The sequence below is a fragment of the Thunnus albacares genome, chromosome 19 (genome assembly GCF_914725855.1).
Source record: "Thunnus albacares chromosome 19, fThuAlb1.1, whole genome shotgun sequence".
In the NCBI taxonomy this organism is placed as follows: Eukaryota; Metazoa; Chordata; class Actinopteri; order Scombriformes; family Scombridae; genus Thunnus; species Thunnus albacares.
This window is the reverse complement of record NC_058124.1, coordinates 1,545,743-1,551,943: the sequence shown is the minus strand read 5'-3', so window position 1 is coordinate 1,551,943 and position 6,201 is coordinate 1,545,743.

Below are 6,201 nucleotides of genomic sequence, written 5' to 3'. Positions count from 1 at the left end.
CATATTCATTCAAGTATTTTAGGCAGCTGTTATAAACTGTCTCTATTACTGTGCTGATTCTTTAATGCCAACACTCCCTCCACCACCTCGACCTCCTCCTCATGTCACTAAAGCTTTTTGGTTTCTATTTGTTATCTTGCTAAATGTGTGCGCATGTATATTTCTGTATCTGATGCTGTAGCCCAAGTGTTCTGACTAAACTTGCATCAGATTCTTAAAGACTTTTCACATCTCAAACACAAAGTCTCTTCAGCTCTGAACTGAGCATCTATTAACAAGTCCGTCCTTCGAGTTAACACTTCTAGATATACCAGACACTTCTAGATATGGCAGACTTCAAGTCTGTCTGGAAAGTAGAAATACACAATAAAAGAGCCAAACATGCAAAACTCCACCATTTTCCTATAATCAAAATAGATTTAATCTGATTTTTCAATATAAACATACAATTTAAAACATTTGAAATGTCTAACAAATATGGTAATTCAGGCATACATATTTAGTTCCTATTAATTTATTATGTGTTCCTAAAATCATGTAAACATTTATTAAAATAAAAAGCACATCAGCCACTCATTACTCGCTTGTAGTGAATACTTGCTATGCAGAAAAGAATTTTACAATTATCTATACTGGTATATACAATATTTACTTATATTAATCTTAACATCAGAATTCTATTCATACAACTTAAATATGGCAAAAAATAAATGTGTAATAATCTGTGTAATAAATAACATCTACTGATAATTTATTTCTGCTCCATCTATCCAGACTGTTTCTTCACTGTTGATGGAGTTCGTCTTTCTTAACTCTGCCTCTGCACTGCAGTCTGCCTGGAAGAATAAGCACAAATCACCAAGGTGAATTTAATCATTTTAAAATGAACTTTGCCATCTTCAAATGTGCAGAACATTCAACATATCACTGATTTCATATTTAGAATTTCTGTGGGCCTAAGTGTGGGAGCGGCCCAAATGTATTTCATGCATTCATATATGGATACGGGTAAATGTGGAGTGGAATCAGAGTTAAATTAACCTTTTTCACAGCATTTTGACCTGTCAAACACAGGTGTCGCTACTAATATTTTCATTGCTGTATTGTAGTGCAATGATTGCTATAACAGAGTCATTATCAATGTTCAACATGTATGCTGTGAGAAAAGCCCTTGAGTTGTATTTATTTGGGAGCGATAAGAAGAGTGAAACACGAGTGCTCTGATGCTGCAGATCAAATTCAGTTTGCTAACATGTATCCATGAGCAAAGCAACAGGTAAAGTACAAGATGGATAGATTTTTGACAGAGAGGGAAAGAAAAGCTGGTGATGCCTGTCTTGCTCTGGAGTTCACAGACAGCAGGAGAACACTGTGTCCTTTGTGTTCAAAACTTTGGCAGTTTGGGTTAAGTTGAATTAGCATTTCCATTCGTACAACAAAAAAATGTCAATTATGTTCTTAGCAATGTTATTTCTAAAAAAATGTGACGTGTGCTTTGTTACTAGTTTACCATTGCATTTTTTAAAAATACCATAAGTATAGTTGTTAAAGGGGAGATGGTGCTGCTTTTTTAGCTTTCAAATGAGGGCATGAAAGAAAAAGTTTGGGAACCACTGACATTTATACACTTTACACCAAAGAAAAAAAGGTTGTGTTTAATTCAATATTTATTTTTACATTTTGGCAATGCATTTTATGTCACCAGTGATCATAAATATGCAGTATTATACAGTATACACTTGCACACTGATTTAAAATGGTAGCTAAACTACTGACTGAACTATGTTTTGGCCACATTGTGATTTTAACAGAAACCTACAAATTTTTGGACATTATTCTCTTTACTGACTGAAGGTGACATTGGCTTTGTTCCCAAACTTGTGGGGAGTTTTGGACTTGTGTTGTGGCCTTTAAACACTGTATTAGTACATTTATGAATAGAAAAGCACACCCTTAATTGTCTGAATGAGAAGGCTTTGTTTAACAAACTCATATATCCATACCCAAACACATAAAGCCCAACCTTTATGTATTGTTTAACATCTCGACTGTCAAAGAAATCTTCTAATGAGTAAGCCATGATTAAGATCTGTTGTGAGAGTGGGAGAGGTCAGAGACACTTCCCTCCCTCTGCACTATGACATGGCATTAGATAGCTATCAGTTACAGAACATGCTGAGGTTGTAATTTGTTTAGCCTTTTATTATAATGTTGCTATAGGTAAAAAAAAACAAAACTCTGTATCTCCAATATGTACACTCTGCAGGAACCAGCCTTGTGTTCAGCTTGGTGACAACGCTTATTGATGGCTTTTATGAGTCTAATGGGTAAGATAATCTCCTACACTGTTAGAGGAGAATGTACTACTTCAACTTCTAAAAAAATCAAAATCACCATGGAGACATAGTGTGGAACACAAAACACAATATTTTCAGCAAATACTAGTGCATAGTTAAAAAAAAACAACAACAACCCAACATTGTGGCATGTACAAAAGTTTGGGCACTCTAAAAGTTCCGAAGTCTCAGATTCTTTTTACAAGGTCTTAGACCTTAATCAACCCATTAGGCCTGAGCCATGTCAACAACTGTTATTAGGAAATGTCGGCTGGTGCCAGTTTCAAAGCTGTACAAATATTCTGACTCTTCAAACTTTGTGCAAACACTCTGCAGCCATGGGTTCCTCTAAGCAGCTGTGTAAGACTATGAAAATGAAAGTTATTGATGTCCACAGTGCAGGGTACGGCTATAAGAAGATAGCAAAGTGTTGTCAACTTGCAGTTTCCACAGTGCAAAATGTAATTATGAGATGGCAGTTTAGCGCAACTGTGGAGGTCAAGATGAGATCTGGAAGACCAAGAAATCTCTTGGAGAGAACTGCTCCTGTGCTGGTCAGAAAGGCAATTTGAATTTGTTCAATTTATGACATAAAAAGTAACTATGCATTAATGTTTGCTGAAAATATTGTGTTTAAGTTCCATTTCCTAGAGAAGCTGTGTTTACATCACTTCAATTAAAAAAATTGCCAAAATATGTTATTTATCAAAGGGTGCCCAAACTTTGCTTACAACTGTAAACCTCCTAAAAGGCTGCGATGTTCACTAAATTGCACAATACACATACCTGTTGCTTGACACTCCATTCATCCAGAGAATCTCAAGGATTCACTGCATAGAACCCTGCCTTGTTCTTGTTGGGTGTGCCCCCCTGTTGAAAAAGGTGAGAGGATCAAATTCAAACATCATATCAGGCTAATAATGAACAAGACAGACAAAGAGAATTTTTTTGAGATACCACCAAAAACATGATTTTCCTTAATTTGAAAAATATACAATTAAGTTTAAATGTTTGATATAATACACTTTTATTTAGTCTATGAGGTTTCTGAGATGGAAAAGTAAATGAAATTGGAAAATAAACCTTGAAAAAACAACCATGTAATTAAAGTGTGAAAGTTCATTTTTGACAGTGAGATGCAGTTGAAAGCTACAGAAAAAGCTGGTAAGTAGACCTTGAGTTAAGATAATACTTTTTTTTGTCAAACCACTGATGTATTTGATCTATAGAGCTTTCAAAATTAACTTTTCCCTCCAATGTGACTCCAACACTTACACCTAGGAACAGAACATCCTATGGAAAAGTGAAATCTAAGACATAAATTAGATAAATTATTTTCTATAGCTGTAGGTTCTACAGTATATCAAGATATGTTTACAGTACAAATACAGACATAAAATATTATTTTGCACAGGTGTTAGTATAGCTTTATGGTCCTTACAATGATGACAGGGGTTGACACTGGTTGCTGTGTCTCTGGGGTTTGGGGTGAGTATACTGGCAGAGAGTCCTGGGGGGGTTGTTTCATTTCATTGTAATATGGATCCTTAGCAGTGTCCATGTGGCCGCTTTCTGTTTTCTTACAACACTGTTGAACCAACTGAAACATAAGAGCATCAAAACAGACAGAGTTCAGAGAGTAGGCAGTAGAGTTCGTCTCTGTAACACCCTGTTCAAGTTATAACCATATCAGTAAGCTCTGTCCCATTTCAGTTCCTCTCATAAAAGACTTGGCCTTTACAGAGTACAGCTGACAATTCTGGTTTATTCAGACTGCTGACCCATGGATGTATTAAACAGTGAATGAGGAATGCAAATATGGCTACCTATTCAGATAAAAAAAGTTTCTATCATTCCCTACTTCTGTGCCTGACACAAGTGTTCTATGTCGCTCCAGCTCAACCTGCCTAACAATTCACACACATGCTGATACATAAATAACATCTTGATTCAGCTCTTAGTGGCTCTGTATATGTTGGACCTAATATTTCAGTTTGTTAAAACAGACCTTTCTCATGGTAGACATTTGATTTGTCAATTGCAGGGAGAAGCACATATGTAATTAATAACATTAAAGCTACATTAATGAGGGTTTTTTTCCCTGTTGGGGACAGAACTCCCCAAGAAGCTGAAAATCACACACTTTTGTCTGCTGTTTGGTGCTGGGCAGGGCCTGGTATTGTCTTTGTTTGATTTTCATGAAAAAGGTCTACTCAAATACTTGTTTTTGAATGTGTGTGATGCACAAGATGTTTCTTTTCGTTTGGCTTTGATGGCTCTTGAAATGGGACACAGGTTCAGCTTTAATTCAATTCAATTTTGAGATGGAATTTGTAAGCTGAGATGTAATCAAAATAAGCAGTTATAGTAACATTCCATATAGAAATTATCAGTAAAAACTGTAGAATGAAAAAATACAATGTATTAAACCTGCTTGATAACTCACCATCATGATAAAGATGATTATGAGTAGTAACAAGATAGCGGAGGCCAGTACTAAGAGGGCAATAGCCCATCCAGGTACCCAGTCACTGCTGCTGCTGCTGCTGCTGCCACCTGGTGTCAGGTGATCATTAGGCTTTCCAGTTGAAACATGGTGAGAATCTGTGTGAATGTTACTATGGTTTCCATCATTTGCCTTGGTGGTCGAAACCAATATGGTATCAGAAGATGTGTTTGTTTTACGTGTAGATGTGAGTGCTGGAGTTATGGGTGTAGTGGTAGTTTCAGATTTTGTAGATGTTGGTGTTGTTGTTGTTGTAGTCATGCTACTTGTAGGTGTTTTAGTTGTAGTAAGTTTAGTTGTGGTTGTAGTTGTAGGTGTAGTAGTAGGTGTGGTTGTAGTAGTTGTAGGTGTTGTTGTAGTTGCGGTGGTAGTAGTGGGTGTTGTGGTTATGGTAGTTGTAGGTGTTGTAGTTGCGGTGGTAGTAGTAGTGGGTGTTGTGGTTATTGTAGTTGTAGGTGTTGTTGTAGTTGCGGTGGTAGTAGTAGTGGTGGGTGTTGTGGTTATGGTAGTTGTAGGTGTTGTTGTAGTTGCGGTGGTAGTAGTAGTGGGTGTTGTGGTTATGGTAGTTGTAGGTGTTGTTGTAGTTGCGGTGGTAGTAGTAGTTGTGGTTGTTGTGCGCTCTGTGGTGGTGGTGGTGGTGGTTGTAGTCTTAGGTACTTCAGCTCGTTTTATTTTGTCGACTACAAGAAAAAAAAAGAAATACTAATTACACATGTAGAACATCACTTCAAGAAACAAAATGTACATCACTAAGGAGGAACAACTGGAATTATATGTACAAAGTTAGATCTTACTGGTTGTGTAGTCCAGATTAATTTCGAGATCGTCTGGCTGGAATTTATGGACATTCAGTAGAAAGTATATATGGCAGACAGCTGCATTGATAGACATGGTATTGAAGACTAAAGTTGCATTTGCGATTACCGATCCAGACCTGTGAAAGAAAGTATCATTATGAGCACAGCAAAGTAGAAGTAATACACAACTTTGTCATGTACACTATGCCAGCAGAACATCTACTCCCCACCTATCAAGAAAAAAAAACAAGGAAAAGATGCCTTAATAGTCACCATTCAACTGTTCTCTCTCTACCATAAACTGACTTTTATCTAGTTTTAAGCCACTTTTTTATGATACACTTTTTAGATCTTGGTTGTTTTTAACAAATTCTTTTAACTGGATAAAGAATTTAGTCATCGGACATTTGGATTTTAATTATCAGAGTGACAGGCTGAGCACACGCTCAAGAAGCCATGACTCCACTTCATTATCTGGCTGTGAGAGCTACATCAGTGAGAATATTTTCTATGGAAAATTTCTGCAAAATCCAGGAGGCTGAGAGGCACCTGGACACTATCA